This window comes from Papio anubis, chromosome 13, assembly GCF_008728515.1.
Source record: "Papio anubis isolate 15944 chromosome 13, Panubis1.0, whole genome shotgun sequence".
NCBI lineage: Eukaryota > Metazoa > Chordata > Mammalia > Primates > Cercopithecidae > Papio > Papio anubis.
This window is the reverse complement of record NC_044988.1, coordinates 36,620,653-36,647,678: the sequence shown is the minus strand read 5'-3', so window position 1 is coordinate 36,647,678 and position 27,026 is coordinate 36,620,653. Positions and strand designations below refer to the sequence as shown.

The 27,026-nt window shown below is 38.7% G+C and overlaps 1 long non-coding RNA gene across 3 annotated transcripts in view; it reads left to right on the top strand.

Annotated features, from left to right (window-relative positions):
- Positions 1 to 26,601, top strand: part of LOC103878351 — a 92,388-nt gene extending 65,787 nt beyond the window's left edge. The window contains exons 2-6 of one of the 3 annotated variants that reach the window (XR_004177869.1): positions 5,445 to 5,474; positions 6,105 to 6,154; positions 7,490 to 7,738; positions 17,889 to 18,004; positions 25,078 to 26,601. This is a non-coding gene — a long non-coding RNA (uncharacterized LOC103878351). Of the gene's footprint in view, positions 1 to 5,444; positions 5,475 to 6,024; positions 6,155 to 7,489; positions 7,739 to 11,191; positions 14,690 to 17,888; positions 18,005 to 25,077 lie in introns of those variants that run through there. The other 2 variants (XR_004177868.1, XR_002517608.2) reach the window with 2 other exon arrangements.
- The last annotated feature ends 425 nt before the right edge of the window (positions 26,602 to 27,026 follow it).

The following is a 27,026-nucleotide window of genomic DNA, read 5'->3' as shown; positions in this document are numbered from 1 at the left end:
GTAATGATTCTGCTGAGAGATCCAATAATAATCTAATGGAGTCTTCCTTGTACATGATGAGCAAATATTTTCTTGCTGCTCTCAATATACTCTTATTGTTTATGACTTTTGACAGTTTATGATATGTCTCAGTATGGGCCTTTGGGGATTTATCCTAAGTGAATCCCTTTGATCCTCCTGAATTTGGATGTTCATTTACTTCTTTTCATTTAAGTTTTCTTCCTTTATTTCTTCAAACAAGGTATCTACTTCATTCTCACTCTTCTTATTCAATTCCCATAATGTGTGTGTTAGTCTGCTTATCTCCTTCAGGTTTCTTTACTTTTCTTAATTTAGTCCTTTAGAATTTCTTCATTTTTATTTTTATTTCTGACTAATTTCAAATGGCCCATTTTCAAGTTCGCTAATTCTTTCTTCTGCTTGATCAAAGCAGATCCCTTTGTTGATCCCTTCTAGTGAATTTTTAAATTCAGTTATAGTATTTTTTAGCTTCATAATTTCTATTTGGGTTTTTTTTAATAGTTTCTCTTTGTTTATATCTCATTTTGTTCATGCATCATTTTCCTGATTTTGTTTAGTTGTCTCTCTGTGCTGTCTTGCAGCATAGTGAGCTTCTTTAAGATAAATATTTCAAAATCTTTGTTAGGTTATTTGTAAATCTTTATGTCATTATTGTCAGCTTCTGGATGTTTATATTGGTTCTCTCATTGAGTCATGTTTCTCAGTTTGTGTGCCTTGTTACTTTTTTGTTGATTTTTGCATTTGACAAAAACAGCCAACTCTCCCAGTCTATTTGTTCATTCTTATGCTGCTACTAAAGACATACCCGAGACTAGGTAATTTATAAAGGAAAGAGGTTTAATTGACTCACAGTTCAGTCATGGCTGGGGAGGCCTCGAGAAATTTAAAATCATGATGGAAGGGGAAGCAACCACATCCTTCTTCACATGGCAGCAACAAAGAGAAATGCAGAGTGAAGGTGGAAAAAAGCCCCTTATAAAATTATCAGGTTTCATGAGAACTCAACTCACTACCATGAGAAGAGAATGGAGATAACTGCCCCGTGATTCAGTTACCTCCCACCAGATCCCTCCCATGACAGGTGGGGATTATGGAAACTACAATTCAAGATGAGATTTGGGTGGGTGCACAGCCAAACCATATCACCCTGTATTTATAGAATGGCTTTATACAGGGAAAGGCCTTCATCAGTCAGCAAACTGGAAATTCAGAGGGCCTCCAAAAACTGTAATGAGGATAAATTTTCTTGATGCTTGTGCATGTAATTTCCCAACTAAAGAGGTTTACTGTGTTTTGCTTTTTGTTTTTTCGGGAGCCTGCAGTCTTACGTTCTCTCTGGTCTGTCTGAAGTACTGCAGGTTCTCTGGATCTGAAAGAAGCCACTGAGTTCTCTTTTGTTGTTTGCAATCCCAAGCATCCAAGACAGGCTCGTTCCATTAGTGCTCCAGATGAGACACAAACCAGTTCCTCAGGCAGCCACCCCCAAAGCCAGAATATAACAGACATGTTCCACTCTTCTCTTTCCCTCCTAAGGAAGAAGCTGCAGCTGAGTGCTTTCTCTGGATTATGGTGAGTGGTGCCTGCTTCTATCTGAGATATTATAAGTTCTCTGGCACTATCACAAGACATTGGGCACTCTTGTTCTCAGCAGTCCCCACATCCAAACTATGCCCATTTCCCATGGCAGAGTTCTGAGTCAGGCAAGACAGAAATCAGTCCATTGGGCAGCCCACCAAAGAGCCAGAACATTATATGTACATTCCACTCTTTCCTTACCCTCCTCAAAAATAAGTTGAGAGTTGGGCTTTTCCTTTAGACCACAAGCTATGTCAGCTTTGGGGAGAGACTGATGTGGTGGAAATTACACAGCTTTTCTTACCCATTTTAATGCAGCTCTTCTTGGCTTTGAGCTTTCCTTACATACTGAGACTTTCTAACTGACTCCTGGGGTTCTCATAAAGGTTTTGGACTTTATTTATTTGTTGTCAGTGTTTTTGTGAGGAACAGAATCTGAGGCTTCCTATTCTGTCATCTTGCTGCCATCACTTTCCTATGTGGCATCTTTTGATCCTTGATTGATAATGGAGTAGGCAGATGATGATGATGATGATTTCATAGATGAGAAAACTGAGAGTCCCAGAAACTAATGACTTGTCCAACGTTACTCAGCAAGGAAGTGATTGTTTTGCTCACAAATGCATCCCAAGGACCTGAAGTGCCAGGTACCAAATAAATATTTATAATGTGTGTGTGTGTGTATATATATGTGTGTGTGTGTGTGTGTGTATGTATATATATGTATATATAGTATGTGTGTGTATATATAGACAAACAAAATCAAACCCAGAATATTTGCATTTAAAATCTGTACTCCTATCCCCAAGTCCTTAGAGAAATGATAGTTCCTGCATAAACAATATTCAAACTCTAATCTTTCCATACTCAAGCCATTTGTTGACTGTTTTCACTCACAATTCAGTCTTGATTTGCTTACTTAGCAATAACAGTGAATAATACATACAGGGTCTCTGGCTTTACTATCCAGCAGAGAGTTGCTTGGGATTACGTTACAGATTTTAAAAGATTTTTTGAATTGGTTGGCTTTAATATTCCTTAGCTTGCCCTAGGCTAGTAGGTTGTCCACCAGGCAATTTTGCCAAGAAGGGGATTTGGGCAATGTCTAGAAACATTTTTGGTTGTCACAACTGGAGGTGCTATTACCATCTAGTTAGTAGAGGCTAGAGATGCTGCTGTGTATCCTGCAATGCATAGAACAGTCTCCGCAGTAAAGGATTATCCAGCCTGAAATTTCATTTACACAGAGGTTGAGAAACCCTGCCCTAGACAAGCTAAAAATGATGCAGAAGAGGTTCACCTTCTTTATCTATCTTTCGGCATCACCTTTATCTCTCCACCATAACTCTTATGTAGGCAGACATACACATGGTTCCAGGACCTTCATGCTCAGCTCTCCTCTGGGATGCCTTTATCTAACCACAACTGATTATCTGGATCTTTGTGACCCATTCAAATTATTTTTTTCCTTTTTGATCCTATTCTCAAAGAGTTTTGTAAAATGATCGACTAACACCATATACTAAGAACCTGTAACTTGGTTTCTGGTTTACAATGAGTCATAATGGCCAAATATCCATTGAATAAATAGGAGTAGAAAATATTAGAATAATGTGTTTTCTATCATTCCTGCTCTTATCTTAGGATATAATATTTTATTTTCACTGGTCAAATGAAACCCATACCCCAGCCTTATCATCTAAAATAAATGCATCCCATGGGACCCGCCAGGGTAGCAGGTGGGTGGGTGGGTATAATTCAGTCAGAAGATAAGGAAAGAAGTTTAATCTCCCTAAATTGCCAAGAATGTTTCCCTTATAATTAGGAAAGTGCATTCTGAACCTCTGAATAATTTAAAGTACACGTTATGTGCTAATGGAAAAGGACGAGAATAGACATAAATCTTTCCTATAAATAATCAATGCTATCAAAATGCCATGGCAAAAATATTCCTCTGATAGAAACAAAGACAGATAGTTTTTAGGATTTTATCTAGAGAATGTCAGGCATATGAGAATCCCTTCTTATTTATTTTATTTATCAGTTTGGATGTTTCTCTCCAACTACTTCCATAAAAGACTCCATTTAGATTCAAAGTGAAATTCTGCCTTTATACTAAATAATATAGAGAGTAAAACAAAATCAAAGAGATAAAGGAAAAAAAAATAGCTGGTATTGGGCAATTAAAAGGGCTATACTCCTCCCAAAACCCTTATCAAGTGATAAATCACGTTTATTTATTTATATGGTCATCTCAAAGGTAGACTTGCTACTCCTTGAAAACACCTTTTATCTTTTTCATCTTTGTATTTCTTTTGCCCAGCACAGTGGCCAGCATATAGTAGTGACTCAATAAATGTTTGTTGCATCCATGAATAAATGCATGAGCTTATTAATTTTTATTGAGACTTAATCTCCAACTTTACTAGAAGCCTGAGATTGAAAACAGAAAGACAAAAACACACATTACCAAGAAAGAAATGATGTGTTGTGATGAAAGAAAAAATGACTTGGTAAATATATGGTATAGCTTATATTAAATCTGAGGGAAAATCAATCTATAATAAGTCTTTATTCCATTACTTGAATGAGTTAATGAATGAATAAACAAATACAGCAAGAAGGGAGTGAGTCCATAGCCACTGAAGTCCTTCAAAGCAATCCAAAATTTAGTGCCTACAATGAGATGCTGAGGATTGATTGTGGGATTACAAAGCTGAGGAAAAACTCCATCACTTACAATAATTTCAGGGATGGTTCTCAATTTTTAGCTGCACATTTAAATTACCTGAAGACATTTTTAGATACTTTGTCCAGCTATTCTTTTCCTCAGAGCTATTACATCAGAAACTCTGGGGTTGGGACTCACCCAAGCATGAGTAGCTTTTAAAACTTCCCAAGTGGTTTCAATTACAGTCAAGGTTGAGAACCACTGGCTTCTAGTGGAGTGGAGAAAAGTAATCAAAGTTCATTGAACAAATGTCTGTAGGTTACCTAGAGTAAAAGAATGAATGGGAATTAACTTTAATTCAGCATCTACTGAATACTAAGTAAGGTGTTATTGTTTAAATTTATTGTCTCATTTCATTCTCACGACATCACTGTGAGGTTAACGTTGTTACCCACAGTTGAAAGAAGAGGAAATTAAGTCATGGATGACAGAAACACAGTCCCTACTATGGAGGAGTGTTTAAAAACATGAAAGGAAAAACATAGAAAAACACATAAATGTATATATATTACACACACACACACACACACAGAGAGGTATGTATATACACATACATATATATGAAAAAAAGAGCAAACTTGAACTCAGGAGACCTGGGTTCCTCTCTAAACGCCATATTGTCACTAACTATATCATTTGGGTCACTCATTTAACCTGTTGGAATCACCAGAATGAGAACAATAGGGTTAAATATAAAATTTTATAATTTCAGCAAAGGTACAGCTGACACAAAAGTAATTATAGCATGGTAATTAAAATTAAAGAGACATGACATGTGTCACAGAGGGAGGGCTAGCCAACAGTCTGGCCTTTAAGGGTATTAGAATCTGACTGATGCTGCTGTAGTTTACAGGAAGCCCTTGACTTTACAGATCCAAAAATCTACTGGACATTGATTTGTTTCTAAGGGACTGACACATGATAACCCAATTTCAAATCTTTAATGTGTAAACCATGCTTTCAAAGCATTTCTATACAAAGAAAGAATTTTTTCTGTGAACTTTGTTTAAGCCCAAGATAGCTTGGGTGTATAAATTAGGTCTGGGGGAAGAAATGGTGATAAGGAATTTTATTCCTGGTCCCCATGATATTAGCATTTACTTCTTTTGCCCTTCAGGTGCAGTGCAGATTATCAAGAAGTGAGCAGGTAAACACTACATTTTTTCTCTTTGAGGTTTCTTTTACTACATTTCACCAATACTATACACTTATATCGTCTTTCTATAATACAATTACTATTTCAGCTTCTCATTAGCCAGCTTCAGCTATTTCACTCTACAGTATTAGTTTATGCTTCATTGTGTTACACCTCAGTCATATAATAGAACTGAGAAAATGAGGAAATGGTCCTTGTCCATGCTCTCCTCCAATGGCCATGCTGCCTTGGACAAATAATTTAATTTTTCTGAGCAGGGGGTACATTTTTGCAAAAGAAAGAGAAAAATGTTACTACATACCTTTTTCATATATTTTTGTGAAAAATCATACAATTTACCCATCATACAGTGGACATTGAGTAATTTATTAATACACTCTTCCTTATTCTTTCACCTGATCATCGATTGGCCTTGATTTCTCACCACTGATTTACAGCAACAAATCATTAATCTCATTGCTAAACTTAAGCTCTCCTTTATTGCACTTCTAAGGGTTAATTTTATCTTGACATTCTGAAGGTATTTTACTGTTTGCGTTAGGTTCTGATTATACTTCTATGTAGAGCTTCATAATTCACCATTATTTTAACGGCCTCCTGTGAACTTGATAATGTCTCCAGGAAAGGAACAGAATATGCTGTTATTCCCACTTAACGGAAGACCACAACAGGTAGGCAATGGACTCAAACTCATTTCTTGATTCTAAGTATTCTCTCCACTGAGTATACTCTGAGTTCTGTGACTCTATCCTATTTTACCAATCATTTTGAATCACTAGGCAGTTATTTCATTCCCGAGGTTTTACTTTTCTCCTTTTAAAACAAAGCTAAGATGGCCTTAGTCAGGTCTTTCAGGGCAGTGCATAAAGAATAGGGCAGAGAAATTGAGAAATTCTAAAGTAACATATAGAATATCAACTGAAATTAATTACAGAGACTTTAAATTCGTCCCATAAAAGAAAAGTTTAAGTGGTTGGGTGTCTTTTAATTTAGAAAAATAAAAAAGAAGCCAAAGCAGCAACCTCATTAACTTACTTTCTCTACATCAAAGGTTAGGACAAAGGACATTGATCTATTGTTCTCAAAACTAAATATTCCAGGATGGAGATGCAACCATAGGAATGTAAGCCAGACCTTCCTGACTTAGAGAATGATTAAACATGGCAACAAACTCAAAGGCAAGCTTCTTATGTAGTCACTATTCCTGATGATGTTAAAAGCAGCATTCTCATGAATGAGAAAAAAGGTGACATGGGTGATTCACAGGCATAAAGTACGATCACTTTGGGGACATGTCAGCATTTTGGAGTAGCAGAAGTGGGAGATGATAGTTTTTAAAGCATATTTAATATTACAATATTATGCATGTATAAAATCCAAAGGGCTTTATTATTTTCATAATGTAAGCTAAAGAAGTCAAGTATAGGAAAGTCTTATACTCAAGCCAGGAAGGTTCTTAAAGGAATCAGAGTAAGAGTTATGGGAATATTTTATGTTTATAAAATGAGAGCAGGTGAACAGGTGTTGGAACAGGCCCCCAGATCTGGCCATAAACTGGCCATAAACAAAATCTCTGCAACACTGTGACATATTCGTGATGGCCATGACGCCCACTCTGGAAGGTTGTGGGTTTCACCGGAATGAGGGCAAGGAACACCTGGCCCACCCAGGGCGGAAAACTTCTTAAAGGCGTTCCTGAACCACAAACAATAGCATGAGTGATCTGTGCCTTAAGGACATGTTCCTGCTGCAGATAACTAGCCAGAGCCCATCTGTTTGTTTCCGCTCATCCCTTTATTTCCCATTTTAGTTAATCTATAATCTATAGATACAATGCTTATCACTGGCTTGCTGTCAACAAATATGTGGGTAAAACTCTGTTCGGGGCTCTCAGCTCTGAAGGCTGTGAGTCCCCTGATTTCCCACTCTACACTCTGCATTTCTGTGTGTGTGTCTTCAATTCCTCTGGGGCCGCTGGGGAATTAATTCCTTTAATTCCTTTCCAGGACTGAGCTGGTCTCAGCGAACAGGTTGTTAAAAAAAAAAAAAAAAAAAAAAAAAAAAAACACGTTTGATACACAGTTACATCATGTTGCAATGACTCAGCTACTATCAGCTTGGCGGCAGAAGAGCAGACAAGAGGTCCGGAGTTCCATGTCAGGGGTCCTGCTGTAAGCTTGAACGAACACCTGTCTTCTATCATTCAGTTATCCAACATTTAATGAATGCTGAAAATACACCAGACCCAGACTCAGGTACTTTTTAAAAAAGTAAAATCTCTGACCTAAAAAAAGCAACAGCAGCAGCAACTTAAAATCCAATGTTAAAGGCAGACAATGTATTTATTATATGTAACAATAGGGGATGGAGAATACTAAGTGCAGTAGGTTCCAGAGACCCAAGAAACAAGTAATAAGGAATCCTTAGTAAATCTCAATCCTGAGATTTAATTTCTATGTCAATGAGTACAGGTGTGGATTGCTGACTGACCAACTGATGGACTATTGAGCCAGTTCTCACTGACTTGATTTGCAGATAGCAACCTTGTTCCCTTTTCCCTGTCTTGATCAAAGTGAGCCCTGGTTAGAATGTAATTTCAGAGATGCTGTATCTTCATTTTTGGTTTATTTCAATTGACTGAGTCACCTTAAGCTTTAAGTTCTGTCTCCTTAGCTTTCAGTTAATGCTAAACAACCACTTAAAAGGTTGGCTCTTTTCCAGACTCAATGTATTTAGAACACAAGCAACTTTGCAACCACCCCCATCCCCAACAATCCCTCTTCATACTTTACCATTTTTTCATTCTATATTCTCTGGAGAAAAGAGAAAAATGTTCCCCTTGATTATTAAGGATATTTTAGAATGAGACATTGTACTGGTACTTAGGATTTGCTATGAAATAGCTTCCTAGGATAGGGGAGATTGGAATTGTAATTTAAAGGAAACAAATTCTGTGACTTAATGGGAAAAAAAGTACTCTCTGCATTCGATGAAAATAAAAGGTCCATGGGCAAGAAATGAACAGAATCAAGGTATGAAAACAAAAATGAATAAATAAGTGAAAACAAAATAATGAAGAAAGGCAGAACAAGACTGGCAAATAACTGGGATAGGAGCACCCCTTCCCCCTACTGTTTATCCCTCAGCAGTGACAGATATTGCCAATTATTAGGATGGTTTTCCTGTTGAGCCCAAATACTTCCTCTCAATCCAGAACCCAAAGCACCCACTACCAGTCTACTGCAGATGGCATAGTCAGGGAAACCTATATGTCATCCTAGATATATTGGAAAGTGGCACAAATACTAATTAAATATCACTGACTAGGTAGGCAGTGAGATAGAGGCTGTGGAGGATAAAAAGAAGGAAACTCCTTGCCCTATCTCCAAAATGCTTGTAATTTACAAAGCAAGAACTGATAAAGAATTACTGATCATAACAGGCAGAACGTGAGAGGTGCTTCATAAGAACAAAAAAGTAATACAGGTTCAAAGAGCCACAAATATTGAAGCCATCCCGACAGGTTGACAAGAATTGCATACTGAGTTCTGGACAGAAATAAAGTTATAATTAAGCATTAATCAAGCTGTATTTTGGCCCACTTCCTTGTTGCTAAAAGTCAGACAGCACTAGAAACTGACCATTTGCACCCCCATTGTTCCTGTAGATAGGATTTCTGACATGAGGGTCATAAGACAGGATCTCTGGTGTTCGAATCATAAAGCATTTGTTTAAGGATCATATAAGATGTTTTCAGACCCTGAATTTCAGCAACCAGTTTGAAGACCCCCACAAAGAAATGGGATTAGCATGAGTATACAGCTTCTTTATCTCCCTGTCCCATGACTTCACCCTGCACTCTTTGAATGATCAACAATCCACACTTTGCCCCACTTCAAAACCCTTAAAAACCCTAGCACAAAATTCCTCAGGGAAATGGATTTGAGGTTTCGTCCCATCTCCTCATTCAGTGACCCTATGACTAAAATGCTTTTTCTGCTGAAACCCAGCGTCTTAACTTATTGGCTTGCTATATGCGCCTTGGGAAATGATCCTATTACAGTTATAATATCATTTATTTGTGAGAAACTAGACAGGCTTCCATAAGGAGCCAGTATCTGTGATAGACTTTGGATATCAGGGAGAAATCCAAAGATGAAGATGGCTGGAGAGAGCATGAGAAAGGCATGATTGGCCTGGAAGGAGAAGGTACTGATGAGCTCTGTCAGGAGCTTCCAAATGACCCAGTAAGATCCAGAGAGATATGGTATGAGCGCTATAGAGAAGGATCCATGAAGCTATCTAGGGGCCCACCATGAGTCACCTCATTAGCATAAACTCAGGTATGGTTGAAAAAGGCACATTATTAATAACAAAGATGCTCTTCTTATCCCTACCACTAAGGAAATTACAAGAGTTTTAGGAGCTCTATATCACACTTCAGGAGCAGAGATGAAATATGTATTTCTTACTATGTCACAAGCTATTACAACAAAATACCATGCACTGGGTGGCTTAAACAAAAGATATTTATTTCTCACAGTACTGGAGGCTGGAAAGACTAAGATCAGTGTGTTGAACACTCACCAATGTCTGCTGAGGGTGCTCTTCCTGGCTTGCAGATAACTGCCTTCCCACTGTTCACCCATATAATGGAGAGAGGAAGCTCTGGTGTCTCTTTCAGTTGTTATAAGAGCACTAATCTTATTGTGGGGGCTCCACCCTCATGACCTCACATAAACCTTATTTCATTCCAAAAACCCAACCTCCTAGTACCATCACACTGGGGTTAGGGCTTCACCATATAGGTTTCGGATGGACACAAACATTCAGTTCACAACATGTAGGAAGACAGTCCATGTGGAAATGTCCTCCCCTTGTAGGAAGAGAGGAAAATTGAGGCAGACAAAAGCAGCCTGTGTATTCAGGCATAGGCCTCCAGCCAGACCCCAAACTATGTTAGGCACCAAGAGATCCAAGGAAAAATACACACTTTTTAATAGTAGTGGATTATTAGTATACGACAAAAGTACTTGGCAGGGAAAGAGCAAGATATGTGGGTTAATGAAGCTTTGCAGAGTTATGTGATGCCCATGGGTGTGTAACCCTTCTCCTCCTGCTGTTGAGTCCAAAGCTCATACCACCTGCCACAGCACAGCCAATAAGTTGAAAGACAATGTGTGTGGGCAAGAAAAGTGACTTTATTTTGGAGAGCCAGCAACTGAGAAGATGGTGGACTAGCATCCTAAAGAACTGTGTTAAGCTAATATGAATGTGGGGATGCTTTTAGGTTAGGAGAAGGGGAAAGAGGAAAGGAGATGAAAAAGTTACTGATGACCACAGACATCTGGGCGGCAGCAAGGGTAAACTGTCTTTGGTCAGGTCAAAATCCTCTTGTATATTTTTAACATAACATTGTTAATTGTGTCTATACCCTCCTTACCTTCTTGGGGGTTAGTCTTGGGGAGGGATTATTATTATCGTTGCTTTAAAGTTAAACTATAAACTAAATTCCTCCCATAGTTAGCTTGGCCTATGTGTAGAGATAAGCAAAAGTGACTAACCTAAAAGATGTCATCATGGAGGGGTGCTTAGGAGCAAAATGGAGATTGATGTGCTCGGCCTCCTTTTCACTGCTACATTCCCACCCCCATCCCTAAGTGAGTATCGCTGCAAGCCTGGAGCTCAGCTCCTGCTTTTTTTTTCAGGTGGTGTGATTCTGCTGTCTTCCTATCCCCCATGGATTGGAAGATACGACTGTTTTTCTAATCCCAAAAGATTGCTTCCCCTGGAGAGAAAAATTCCTCCAATGCCAGGACCAGATTTTACCAGCACCTGTAACCCAGCACTAAGATTACTGCCTGGAATACAACAAATCCTCAATATGTTTCCTGGCAGTGATTCAGCTGGAGGAATCACCTTAACTATAAAGTCATTTCCTTGATTAGCCAATCATATATATATTGAATACTTACTATGAGCCAGCCTCTTTTCTAGGCACTAAAAATACACAAAGATGAATGAGGAATGACCCACAGAGCTCACAGTCCCATGGGTCTGAGTTATATGAAGAAGGTTATATAAAGTTAAATGGGTTGCTGTTATGGCTGGCTTCATATAAAAATCCAAGCAGAAACTTTCTAATTCATCGGTTCATCCAGCTAGGCATTCATTAACAATTCAGCCAGTAGTACTGACTACCACGTGACTGGGAGCTCACACAGATGAAGAAAATATGTTGCTTTTACTGGAGAAGTTCACCATCATAATCACAGGGAAGTACAGTGTGCAATACAGTAGGTACTAATAAATGTGTTCATAAACATCAGTGGGCATCGAGAATAGGAAACAGGCTATAACAGGAGTCAACAAGAGACTTGGAGAGACAAACACAGATTTCTAAACAAAACATAATTTTCAAAAGAAGCATTGAGCCTTTTCTTTTTCAAGGTATAGAATTCTTAACTTTAGGAAGAAAAAAGAAAAAAAAAGTGGTGCTACTTCTGGTTGAAGCGTATGGGAGTTTTGGGGAAGCGACAAGCCAGAATCTCCCGCTTGGCATCCCCTGGGTCCCTATGTATTTCCAAGATCCCTGTGCTCAGTGAGGGGTTTCACGATGTGAAAATCACTACTCTCCTGGAACAAACATTAGAGGAGATGCTTCTTGGGTTCTTTCCCAAGTCCTGTGGATAACTTGCTAGTAAAAACCCAAACATTGCTTGACCAACCTATGCTTTAGTGTACTCGACAGGAAGAGGAGGAGGCAGATAGACCCATGCTGGCTTAACTCCCAGCAATCCTGGGAGGATAAATTAGGCACCACCTGCTAAGTTCCTTGAGCATCCAAGAAGAAAAGAAGGGAGTGGTGGGGGTGGGGAGCTACCTAAGGCCTTATGAACAGCGAGGCTTTGGCAATCCCCAAGTAGAGGCATCCTGAGTGAAACACACTGTCCCAATTACCAGAGGCAAAGGTTCTCCTCTGGAATACAGGTTTACATTGTGAGATGTTGTTTAAACATTTTGGTTCAAGGCAGAGCATTTTCAGATAAGAGGGATGATTTCAGAGTCAAGAATATAGTAATTTATTTGGAGGCAGAAAGAAAGAGTTGGAAAAAATGCCTTTTAAAAGATCAGCTTATCCCCAGGGATGTACACTCAGTCCTTTCCCAAGCTGAGGAAGGCAATTTAATCGTTCATAACTTTACTGACTTGATGAGGCAAACCAGCTTTGCCAAAGACAATGCTTTCATGGGCCTGAGGAGATTAGCATTACTACGAGTGAGCTCTGTCTTTTTACCCCAAACCTTTCTTTTCACTTGGGTGACATCCTGCCCCATGTAATAAGACTCTCCTGCTTCTCTCTGCTTGGGACATATTCCATTCAGCAATATCATCCTCCCTGCTGGCTGGCTTGGGACTTATGGTATCATTTTGGCAGCGTGACATTTAAAGTCACTAAAAATAAAAATAAAAATTAATAACGAAAATTATACAATTGTCTCTGGGCACAGTTTATTGGTTCACACAAATATATCTTTTCTTGGAAACCTCAATTTTAGCTTTTAATTCTCTTAAAGGGATCTTCAGAAAAATTTGGAAGTGTACAGAATTATCAAAAGAGGTATCTCTTCAAACCAAGATCATTGAATATACTAATAGTTCTTGACCCTCCATCTCCACTCTCTCTGCTCCATTTTCCTAGCTCAGGGGTCCATATGGCACTAATCAGTCACTGCACTTGCTTTGTAAATAAAGCTTTATTGCAACACAGCTATTCTTATTTGTCTATATATTGGCTATGGCTGCTTTCAACACTACAATGGCAGAGTTGAGTAGTTGCAACAGAGACCACCAACAGAGACTGCCTGGTCCTCAAAATCTAAAATATTTACTATCTGGCAATTTGTTAAACCCTTAATCTAAATACCTCCTGATGTCTCAATGTAGATGCCTTGTAGCCAACGTAAACTCCACCTATTCTCAGTTTAAGTCACTACGTTTCTTTCAGATATGTGCTGTCCCAGAGTTCACTATATGAGATGTCATTACCATCAGCCCAGTTCATATATCAAAATATTGGTTCATTCTTGCTCCCTTTCCTTTCCCTCACCTTCAATAAAATCAACCACTAAGTCTTGACCAAGCCAGTCCCCAACGTGAAGCTAAAACAATCTTTCCAAAACATAAAATGTTTGTGTCACTTCCCAGCTTAATAGATTTTAATGAATTTCCATTCTTATTACCCATAAAGACATTTCAGTCTCTTCAACATGTCTTATTGAAAGCCAGGGATCATTTGGCTCTCACCTATGTCTGCATTTGGCTCTCACCAGCCTGCCTGGTTGCTGTCAGTCACCTGAAAACCTTGTGCAGGCTCTCTCTCACTCCTGAGATTTCTAGAGCTCCATTTCTGGGCTTAGACCAATCTGCTCTCTGTAGAACACTCTGAATCATGCTTCAGGGTCCAGAAAAAGAGGCGCTCCTTTGAGAATGCCTTGTCTCACATCTGGACTATATTTTTGATCCTCCTATTTGTGACTGCACTTTCCTCTGTTACAGCACTTATCATACCTTACTGTTAACACTTGTTAATTGCCTGTCTTCTCAGCAACATGTAAATCCCTCAAAGGCAGGTATCTTATCTATCTGGTTTATCATCAGAGCTCTTAGAAAGTAAAAAGTGCCAAGTACTTATTTGTTAAATGGGTGAATGGATTCATCTTTCCTCAGGAAAGAGATGCTTGAAAGAAGGAAGGAAACAAAAAGAAACAGTCACAAAGAAAACTCAGATCTCACTTCTCTCCCATCACTTTGCCTATAGAGAGTAGAACTATACAAAGTGAGGCTGTTGTGAACATGTGTATATTCTGGCAAGGAAGCATGTTATCCTGGGTGTGAGAAAGAAGAAGACTGGAGAGATAAGCATGGAAAAGTGATGGCATTGCACTGGCCAGGGACTTGAGCAATATTACCAATGATTGATGGCGCTATTATTACATTATATTTTACAGATTTCAGACTAGATCCCAATCTACAAGCCAAAAGAGGTCTTTACAATATAAAGCCAATCAGTCTCTTCTTCCAGTTAGTCTCTTGCTCAAGTAACTCAAGTTAAAAGCAAAGCTGTATCTCTAAAGAGACACAAAAACACTTCAAAAAAAAATCAATGAATCCTGGGGCTGGTTTTTTTTGAAAAGATTAACAAAATAGGTAGACCTCTAGCTAGACTAATAAAAGAAAGAGAGAATAATCAAACAGACACAATAAAAAATGATAAGGGGAATATCACCACTAATCCCATGGAAATACAAACTACCATCAGAGAATACTATGAACACCTCTACATAAATAACCTAGAAAATCTAGAAGAAATGGATAAATTCCTGGACACATACACCCTCCCAAGACTAAACCAGGAAGAAGTCAAATCCTTAAATAGACCAATAACAAGTTCTGAAATTGAGGCAGTAATTAATAGCCCACCAACCAAAAAATGTCCAGGACCAGACAGATTCACAGCTGAATTCTACCAGAGGTACAAAGAGGAGCTGGTACCATTCCTTCTGAAACTATTTCAAACAACAGAAAAAGAGGAACTCCTCCCTAACTCATTTTATGAGTCCAGCATCATCCTGATACCAAAACCTGGCAGAGACACAACTAAAAAAAGAAAATTGCACGCCAATATCCCTGATGAACATCAATGTGAAAATCCTCAGTAGAATACTGGCAAACTAAATCCAGCAGCACATCAAAAAGCTTATCCACCACAATCAAGTTGGCTTCATCCCTGGGATGCAAGGCTGGTTCAACATATGCAAATCAATAAATGTAATCCATCACATAAACAGAACCAAAGATAAAAACCACATGATTATCTCAATAGATGCAGAAAAGGACTTTGATAAAATTCAACATTGCTTCATGCTAAAAACTCTCAATAAACTAGGTATTGATGGAACATATCTCAAAAATAATAAGAGCTATTTATGACAAACCCACAGCCAATACCATACTGAATGGGAAAAGAACTGGAAGCATTCCTTTTGTAAACTGGCACAAGGCACTCTCTCACCACTCCTATTCAACGTAGTGTTGGAAGTTCTGGCCAGGGCAATCAGGCAAGATAAAGAAATCAAGGGTATTCAAATAAGAAGAGAGGAAGTCAATTTGTCTCTGTCTGCAGATGACATGATTGTGTATTTAGAAAACTCCCTCGTCTCAGCCCCAAAACTCCTTAAGCTGACAAGAAACTTCAGCAAAGTCTCAAGACACAAAATCAATGTGCAAAAATCACAGACATTCCTATATACAAATAATAGATAAGCAGAGAGCCAAATCATGAGTGAACTCTCATTCACAAGTACTACAAAGAGAATAAAATACCTAGGAATACAACTTACAAGTGACATGAAGGATATCTTCAAGGAGAACTATAAACCACTGCTCAAGAAAATAAGAGAGGACACAAGCAAATGGAAAAACATTCCATGCTCATGGATAGGAAGAATCAATATCATAAAAATGGCCATACTACCCAAAGTAATTTATAGATTCAGTGCTATTCCCTTCAAGCTACCATTGACTTTCTTCACAGCACTAGAAAAAAACTACTTTAAATTTCATATGGAACCAAAAAAGAGCCTGTATAGCCAAGAAAATCCTAAGCAAAAAGAACAAAACTAGAGGCATCACACTACCTGACTTCAAACTATACTACTTTGTTTATACTACTTTGGTTTTTGTAACCAAAAGAGCATGGTACTGGTACCAAAACAGATATATAGATCAATGGAACACAAAAGAGACCTCAGAAATAACACCACACATCTACAACCATCCGATCTTTGACAAACCCGACAAAAACAAGCAAAGGGAAAAGGATTCTCTATTTAATAAATGGTGCTGGAAAAACTGGCTAGCCACACACAGAAAGCTGAAACTGGATCCCTTCCTTACACCTTATACAAAAATTAACTCAATATGGATTAAAGACTTAAATGTAAAGCCTTAAACCATAAAAACCCTAGAAGAAAACCTAGGCAATAACATTCAGACATAGGCATGGGCAAAGACTTCATGACTAAACCCCCAAAAGCCAAAATTGACAAACGCCATCTAATTAAACTAAAGAGCTTCTGCACAGCAAAAGAAACTATCATCAGAGTGAACAGGCAACCTAGAGAATGGGAGAAAATTTTTGTAATCTATCCATCTGACAAAGGTCTAACATCCAGAATCTACAAAAAAACGTAAACAAATTTATAAGAAAAAAACAAACCCCATCAAAAACTGAGTGAAGGATATGAACAGACACTTCTCAAAAGAAGATTTTTATGTGGCCAACAAACATATGAAAAAAAGCTCATCACTGGTCATTAGAGAAATACAAATCAAAGCCATAATGAGATACCATCTGATGCCGGTTAGAATGGTGATCATTGAAGAGTCAAGAAACAACAGATGCTGGTGAAGCCGTGGAGAAATAGGAACGCTTTTACACTGTTGGTGGGAGTGTAAATTAGTTCAACCATTGTGGAAGACAGTGTAGAGATTTCTCAAGGACCTAGAACCAGAAATACCATTTGACCCAGCAATCCCATTACTGGGTATATATACCCAAAGGAATATAAATCATTCTACTATAAAGACACAAGCACACATATGTTTATTGCAGCACTATTTACAATAGCAAAGACTTGGAACCAACCCAAATGCCCATCAATATAGATTGGATTTTTTCAAATGTGGCACATATACACCATAGAATACTATGTAGCCATAAAAAAGAAAAGAATGAGTTCATGTCCTTTGCAGAAACATGGTTGAAGCTGGAAATCATTATACTCAGCAAACTAACACAGGAACAGAAAATCAAGCACCACATGTTCTCACTCGTAAGAGGGAGTTGAACAATGAGAACACATGGACAGAGGGAGGGGAACATCACATACTGGGGCCTGTCAGGGGTGGGGGCCAAGGGGAGGGAGAGCATTAGGACAATACCTAGTGTGTGTGGGACTTGAAACCTAGATGATGGGTTGATAGGTACAGAAAACCACCATGGCACATGTATATGTATGTAACAAACCTGCACATTCTGTACATGTACCCCAGAACTTAAAGTAAAATAATAAAAAAAGAAAAAAAAAAAGCAAAGCTATATCTCCAATTGAACTTATAAGACAGGAATGGGGTGTTATGGGCAAGGTGTGGGCCTTGGAAGTGCATCTACTAGTTGCACTTACAGTCTCCATGATGCTTCTGAGCATTCATGGCTTCTTATTGGGCTATACTGCCAGAAGTATGCATGGAAATTAAAGCAGTTTCCCAAGGCATATGAAGAGGAATATTTCTGACCTTTTCAAGTAAATACCCTAAGTGTATTTTGGTTTGCATTTACAGCTAGTCTTTTGGTTTGAGACAGACTGAATGAAGAGGAAAAACTAAGAAAAAACTAAACTGAACAAGATAGTGATGGTTCCAATATAATGCACAATATCATTTGAAATAATGCAGAGGTATGTATAAACATGTAGTTTAAAGTTATAGAGATTACTTCTAGAACTAAAAATACCAACAGTTCCCTATAGCTGCCTTGTTTCACAGAGAAGCTGCAGAAGCCAATGGTAGAACAAACCCCAAATTCTCCCTCCAGGTTCTCAGCTCCTGATAAGGTATAAACAAAATTAAGACAACAGCCTTTAGATTAGAGTACATTTATATCTCTGCAGAATAGGCAGCTCTGAGATAGAACCAAGGATGACAAAAGGTGATCTCAGTCTACAAAACACTTTCTTCACAAACACGAAGTCCTAAGATCCAGAGTTTCTGAGGGCATGCAGACCCAAGTGCGGTTGAGCTGACACACTGGAGGAGAGCTTTCAGGGAAAAGGGAGAATTCAGGATAACAAAGATTTATACTTAATGTGAACATCATGGAAGCTCTTCCAGACAGTATCATCATACTGAAAAAGATCTTTGAGTTTCTGCAGATCAGACTGTTTTCCCACTCACTTCTTACATTTGGAAGTACTTGCCTCGTTGAAAAAACAGGCATTCGTTATTGGAATGAGGCTGACCAATGATAAGCTGTGAGCCTTGATATCCTAGTTGAAACGAGAATATCTTCAGAAGAATCTTATAAATATATGGACCTTCCTTCATACCCTGGATGTCGATGGCATCACATTTTTACCAGTGAGAGCTTATCTAAGCCAAGTGGCAGGTGGACCACAACTTCCTGCACTGGCTGCTGAACATAACCTACCTTCTAAACCAGGTGGAGCCCACTCAACTTTTAGCTAGCTCTGTGTCTTGGATAAACTCCCCTTGGAGTGCTAGATCCTTGTTGGCTTTGTGATGTTCTCCTGCCTCAACATCATGGCCCAGGACAACATGGCACACATCTTTGATTCCCTGATTGTTCTGGAAAACGTTGTTAGTGACCTGACTCAGCCTAAAGTCCTGCGGGTCCTAGGAGAAATTGGGGCAAACTCTGGAGGGTCTTAGACATCATCATCTCTCAGGGCATCTCTCCCCAGACCCAGAGCTTAGTCAAGGGGCATGCAGCATATTTGCACTTGAATAGAGCAGAAGTAAAAGGGCACTCAAACAAGATGGCAGCCTCTGACTATAAAGGAGAGGCTTCGCCCACCAAAGTAACCAGGAAGCATTCCTTTCATCTATTAAAGATCGGCATATGTCACACTGAGGCTCATACCCTATGAGTGGGTCATGAAACCAATTTGCAGGGTTACAGCCAGGATTTTGTTATCATTTATTCCTTTAGTTTTGTATTCTAAGAATATTTCTGTTAACAAATGCTTATATTTTAATTAACTTTATTACGTTTTCGCTTTTTAATAGAAATCTAAAATTAAGTATTATTTTATAATTCTTTCACCTATATATTGTGTGTGTCTGTCTATTTGCCTACTGGGTTGTAATATAAAGTACACTTTTATTTTATATGTTGGGTTACGATGTTTGTGAAACACTGTATTTGTGTGGTGATGGTACTGCCTTATTTACTCACTGGGACCAGGCTACAAAAAGATTTAGGCTGATACACTCATGATCACTGGTACCAAGTTCCTGGTCAGTTCAAGTGAAAGCTAATCCTAAAACTCCACTGTCATGATCAAAATGACAAAGAAAAAGGTAACAGCTAAAAGGTGATGCTGAATTGTCCCAACATCAAGACGTAGGAAAAGGCAGAAGGCCAGAGCATGGAAAGGGAAGCCCTCAGAAAATCAGCCCTCTTGGGTTTAGCCAGCTTTTCAGTGGCTGCAAGATATTCATGGAGAGAATCCTGGCATATATATACGAGGAACTGTGGAAAGTCTTACCAGGTCCTCAAGAGGATTTCTTAGTGCCCAAGTGATCACTGTAGAACTGATAAGAATATAATTTCCAGTTAATTATTCACATTCTGCAGTTTGGATCTAAGCAGAGAATAAACAGGTAATGGGTAGTGTCAGGCACTCCCAGAACTTTAAAAATATGACCTAGGAGGGTGAAATTACAGAGGATAAATATGCTGTGATCGAGGCTGGTCAACTGTAGAAATGGAAGTGTCAGTAACTGGTTACTGGGAAGATGTGGCCTGATGCTGTCCCCATGCTGTGAGCCTCCCTCAAGCTCTGGATTACAGAAAATGGGTGTTTGAGGATTTGAAATAAATAGAGGCTCTCTTCTGAAAACCTTCTATTACACAGGTTTTTATAATAGAATCTTCTCTGGGAAGTGCTGTCAAGATTCTTGCCCAGAAAGTTTACTAAGACTTCGTAGCAGGTTTTCCATCCTCACAGATATGATTTTACCCACAAATGAAGACAGCTCCATTCGTTTAGGATAATCTGGCTCACAAGTGGCCAATGGTGAAAATGAAATGCCTAAGAAATGATCCACAATGGCAATTATAACTGGAAAGAAAACCAGACCTTCCAGTTATCCAGGCAATGCAGTGCCTGTGCGATCTAACTGGCAAGCTAGATAAACCACCAGAAGCTTTTTGGATGAGTTGATCTTGGTACAGGAGATTAGGTTGTAGGATTTGATAGTTTAGTTTGCTCCGAGGAGGGGTTGAGAAGAGTGACTTGAATGTTGGCCTTGAGTCTCTCTCAATAAGGAGTTAACCAACCAGATTTTAGCTTGTGAAGTCTGAGGACCAGAAACATGGCTGTCTCTGTGTGTATGCCCATCACTTGCCATTCTCTGACTCTGCCATCATCATTCTCTTTCTCTCTCTTCACACCTCTTCTACACTAATAGAATTATTTATAAGAAAAGGCTTCCAAAGCTGTAAATCTTTTGTACATAAAGATTTTCAGCAGACATCTATGATTTCATTACAAAGAACCCATTGGCATTAGTTTGCAACAAGTGTACAAAATTATATGCACACTATGTTGTCATTGCATATTCTTCTTCCAAGAAAAATCATATCTATTTTCCACTCAAAACTATTTCATAATTTTGCTATTTAAATAATGAATTTGCAGCCAAGCATGGTGGCCTATGCCTGTAATCCCAATACTTTGGGAAGTCAAGGGGGGAGGATCACTTGAGCCCAGGAGTTCAAGACTAGGCTGGGCAACACAGCGAGACCCCATCTCTACAAAATAATAAAATTATAAAAAGCAAACAACAAATAATGACTTTGTAACTTTTTGTAAAAAAAGGTTTTCTCTAGGAAATATGGCTGAAGGTAGGATGGAGGACTGTTATTATTTATTATAAGCCTTTCTGTACTATTTGGCATTTTATCACGTACATTTATTACTCTGACAAAATAAAATAAAAATTTCTTGTTTTATCTTAATTCAACTAAGTGTAACTCTCATTTAACTAACTTTTTTCCTCGGCACTAAAGAGGCATGTAAAAATATAAAAATCTATTCATTTGAAAACTTGAACAAAACGAATATCCAGAGAATGGTCAGCAATCGACAATTTACATCCATCACTAAATTACTCTATATTGGTTTTTGCATTGATTACCCTTAGGAAATGCAAGTGGACATTCCCTATTACATTTTGGTGATTCATATTCCTCATATAACCTTTTTTGAAAATTAGCTACACTTCACCAGCCTTTGACTTTTAAACCCTCATTTCAAAATTTGTCCCTTGACTCCTCACAAATTGAGAGCCCCAGAGTCAATGTCAGCATTTTGCCTTACCGTCTCAGGTGTGCCATCTAGTGGTGAGAATGAGACCAGCTGACTGAAAGGTCAAAAGGTGGTTATAACGTAAACTATGGATGCTGCCACCCAGGTGTCTTTAGTGTCTAGAAATCCAGCTCTTGGTGACAAAGGGGGCTTCCTGTGTGATACAATGGCATAAAACGTGAATTTTAGACTGAGAGTATTGTTAAATTAACTCAGAAAAAAAATCAATGTGCTTTAAGTAATCAGCAATTGACTAGTGCCAGAAGAGCCAATGACTAGTTACTTATTTTATCAAAAATGCATATTGAAAAAAAATCCAAACACTAAAGGTCACAATTATTAAAATTATGTAATTCATCATAAAATTTTACTCCTCAAACAGCCACATGATTACACTCCAAGGTATAGCTGTGGGCAAACTCTCTATAGTACAGACACCTGAGGCTGGGGGAGCATATAAAGAATTACGAAGCCAAAGTTCTTCTAAATAGTTTTTCAGAAACATTTTTAATGTTTTTTAGTCCTTACCCAGTACCAATCCATTCCAAAGTTAGTTTCCATTCATTCATTCAGCAACTATACTTTCACAGGCATTCTTCCAGGAGCTAAGATAAAGCAGGACACAAGGCAACCAAGAGTTTTTCCTCATGAACATGGCATGTTAGTGCAGGAAGACAGTTAAAAAATAAGTAGATCATAAAATCATGAAATGATTTTAGATGGTGATAAGTGCTATTAAGACAATATAGCTGAGTGCAATAGGGTACAGAATGATGGTGAGAATTGAGGGAATTCTTCCTTTGATCTGTGACTTGAACGTTGAAAAGGAGTCACTATATGTTGAGATAGGGCACAGAATTCCAGGCAAAGGGGACAGCACACATGAGTGCCTTAAAGTTACACTGAATGTTGTGATTGAAGAATTGCTAGGTGGCCATTACTTGGCTCCAAATTATCAAAAGAGAGGAGGTGAGTGGTAAGTGATGAGAGTAAGGATGTAGGCAGGAGCCATCATATTGAGAGCATCAAAGGCATGCTAAGGAATGCTACTTTAAACATGAAACAAAACCAGGAAGTCAAAGGACAATTTGAGAAGGAACAAAAATATAGTCTAATGTATGTTTTTTAAAAAATGATTTTTGCCATCATTTAATGATCAGACTGAGAGGGCCAAAATCAGAGACCAGCACAGGTAAGGATCTTGTTAAAGCTGTACAGATGAGAGATAGCTATGATTGGAAGTGAGGCAATAACAGAGGAGGGATTGAGAAGAGTGAGGTTCTGGGCATATTTTTAAGATAGAGTCAATATGCCTTGCTGATAGGTTGGAATCAGGAGAAGAAAAGAAGCCAATGTTGACATCAAGTTTTTGAGCTATTAAGAGAGACTTCTGGCCAGGCTCGGTGGCTCACGCCTGTCATCCTAGCACTTTGGGAGGCCAAGGCGGGCAGATCATGAGGTCAGGAGATTGAGACCATCCTGGCTAACATGGTGAAACCCCATTTCTATTAAAAATACAAACAATTCGCCAGGCGTGGTGGCAGGCGCCTGTAGTTCCAGCTACTCGGGAGGCTGAGGCAGGAGAATGGCGTGAACCTGGGAGGCAGAGCTTGCAGTGAGCAGAGATCGCACCACTGTACTCCAGCCTGGGCAACAGAGAGAGACTCCATCTCAAAAAAAAAAAAAAAAAAGACTTCTGAGGATGAGTATATTATTTAATGGGGAGAAAGGAAGAGGGTACCAAGAGTCCTGTTTGACGTGCAAAGATTGAAGGACTCCTAGCCTTCCAGAGGAGATCAGATGCCACCACATTTTTTTTCTTTACATCTTGAGGTAATTACTATAATCAAGAACTTCTAAAAACGTGGGATATTTCTCACCAGCTAACTGCTGAATTTGTGTCATGACCAATAACTGAATGTTAAAAACCAGGCTTAAACTTCCTTATATTACTGTTCTTCTCCTGCTTTACCTAGGAATCCTAATCACATGGAAGTGTAGAAGCATGCATTCATCTCAACAGTATTTATCGAGGAGATGTTTGTGCTGAAATCAGAAGCAAGAGCCACAGTATAAAAAGCTGCAGAAAGAGAATCCCTCTTTGTAAGGAGAGAAATAAGTTACTGCACATGTCTTTTGGGGGAAATTGATGGAGACCAGTATGACTGGACCCAAAAGAGAAAGGGAAAATGTGGTGGGACATGAGGCAGAAGTAGGAGGGAATGGAGCATAACAAAGAGTTTTGGCTTTACCCTAAAGTCAGTGGGAAACAGGAAATGGCAAGATCAAGTCCTACTTTTAAAAGATTATTGTGCTACAATACGGAGAATGAATTAGAGGCAGGGCTAGAATCAGTCTGTTTGAGCCACTGTCCCCTAAAACATGATTATGTTCCTCAATTACAACACCTCCCAACCAAACATATACACACACACACACACACGAACAAATACTATTCTGTGATGCAAAGTAAAAGCAATCATATAACATATAAAACTGTATTTAATCTTTAAGTGACCCAAATGTACATGGGTGCTGATATTTAAATGGTTTTTGTACTTTTTTTCCTGTTCCCTTTTGTATGTTTATGGGGGTGTCTTCCCCTGAAGACATTAATGTCTGATTTCTTGTTACCCTAAGAACATGTTTAGTTCACCTGTTGGATAACCCGTTATTAATGAGACAGAGGCAGTGGTTGAGGTGAGAAATGCTGGTGACTTGGATGAGGATGGTAACAATAAATTTATTAGGAGGTAAACAGAGCTTGGTGATGAATTGCTAATGGGACAAGGAGGGAAGGAGTCAAGAATGACTCCTTGCACTGTGGGCTGGTCAACTGGCTGTCTAATGTCATTCAGTGAGACAGAGAAGTGGAGGAGGACTATGTCTAGAAAAGACTCTTAGTGATGATCTGATCTAGGGTCAGTAAATGGAAGGCAGCGAGTACCTCTCTTACCCCCAGTAGAAACTGACTGTTAACCACAGTAAGCATTCTATCCCGCTGTGACTTAGAATCATGCTTCAGATAAGATCAATTTGCCATCTCAGATCAAACAGAAACTCCTCATTTAGAAGGTAAAAAAAAAAAAAAAAAAAAAAAAAAAATCCAATTTAAAAAATCCAGCCCTACAGAAAAGGCATTTTGAATAAATGCATGTCCTTAAATTACTGTTTTAATTTAAAATTTTAATGAAAACATTTAAACAAAATTCTACATGTCTGTATTATGCTCTACTATTTTCTTAGGCCTATAATTTAAGAATATTACCTGAGTTCATATCCAGGACAGCATTGGCAAACCATTGGAAAAATAAAGATAAATCAACATTAAATAAAAAGGTATTGTTTGGGTATGTAAATATCAATCAACAACTAAAACTTAACAGTTGCATGTTTCCATCTGGTCTTATATCTCATAGGTGTGTCCTTTGGTTCTAGAAAGAAAACAAAAGATCACCTGGCCCATCATTTGAAGATGAGGATGTTGAGTTCCAGGGTGGCAAAGTTTTTGGCTCGAGGTCGCAAAGCTTATTAGTGACAGAGGTTAGGTAGAAACTAGTGCCTCCTAATTCCCAGAGCATTGCTCTTACCTGTGGACTACACTGACTCCACAAACACACGTACCCTGGAACCCTAACTGGACGACAGATATGAAAACGCAAGAGAAGTCAACATACTGGATTGAGTGCAATTATTACCAGTCACGCTCATAATTTTTTAAATGACAATAGTGTTTTAACAAGAGAACATCTTTGATCTTCCTATTATCCTACCAGTGCCCTCAGCCAACACTTGAGCATCTAATAGCTTACTCACAGGGTAACAAGATTTTTCCTTTTATCTCCCTATCAATTTGAAAGAGGTTTGAAGAAATGTAACACAATAATGGATGAGGATAAGACTCCATTTAAGAAAATTCAATATTCATGTATCCAAACTTACAAAGAGACAAATTAGGGGAAATTATTCTAATAATGCAGACTTTCTTATAGGTTTGCTTTAAATAGCTTGTTCCATTAGAACTTTCTAAATATTTATAGATCATTAAGTAATTGACATGAAGATTGGGGGTGGAGGGAGACAGCCTTAAAATTAGAGCGTTAAAATATTCATCTAACTGATGGAGAGGAACTTTTTTAAAAAAACAACAACTTAAAATACACTGCAAAACAATGCAAAATACAATCTTAAGCATCAAAATAATCTCATGTGAATTGAAAATGCTGTTTCTTAGGAGAGAATGATGGACATTTTATTGTCTGATTCTTGCATTATTTCCATCTCTAATTCAGTGAGTTAAATGTAAACATATGCATTGAAAGAACTCTGGGACATATGTTCCAGGAACTTACTAAAATGGCCATGTATTTCACTTTTGGAAGACTTTATGCTTTTGTCCTGACTGCTTCAAAATTAGAAAATAATGTTATTTTAACTACAGTTATATTCAACACAGGGATGTTCTGATCTGATGATTTTTTTCTCGAGATTCCCTCTAATGTGTTACATGTATTCACCCTCAGAAACCACACTGAAACACTCATACTCATCCAGAGTATGAGACTCAAGTCACATACTTGATCTCAAAATCATACTCCTCTGTTTTTGGCTTTGTTGATCTTACAAAACTTTGGGGCAAAAATCATCTAAATTGATCCAGAGTACTGATCATCTAAAAGTCATCTAAATTGATCCAAAAGTCATCTAAATTGATCCAGAGTTTAGAAAGCTTTCCATTGAAAAGGTGAAGATAATAAAAACTAACTTTGACTTTTTGATGAATTTTTTTTTTTTTTTTTTCTGATGGGTTTTAAGTGCTTGAAAGGAATAGTATGAAGCCACTTTAAGAAATCAGATTTTGGGCTGGGCGCGGTGGCTCACGCCTGTAATCCCAGCACTTTGGGAGGCCGAGGCGGGTGGATCACGAGGTCAGGAGATCGAGACCATCCTGGCTAACACGGTGAAACCCCGTCTCTACTAAAAATGCAAAAAATTAGCCGGGCGAGGCGGCGGGCGCCTGTAGTCCCAGCTACTCGGGAGGCTGAGGCAGGAGAATGGCGTGAACCCGGAAGGCGGAGCTTGCAGTGAGCTGAGATCCGGCCACTGCACTCCAGCCTGGGCAACAGAGCAAGACTCTGTCTCTAAAAAACAAAACACAAGCCAGGTGCAGTGGCTCAAGCCTGTAATCCCAGCACTTTGGGAGGCCAAGACGGGCGGATCACGAGGTCAGGAGATCGAGACCATCCTGGCTAACACGGTGAAACCCCGTCTCTACTAAAAAAATACAAAAAAATAGCCCGGCGAGGTGGTGGGCGCCTGTAGTCCCAGCTACTCGGGAGGCTGAGGCAGGAGAATGGCGTGAACCCGG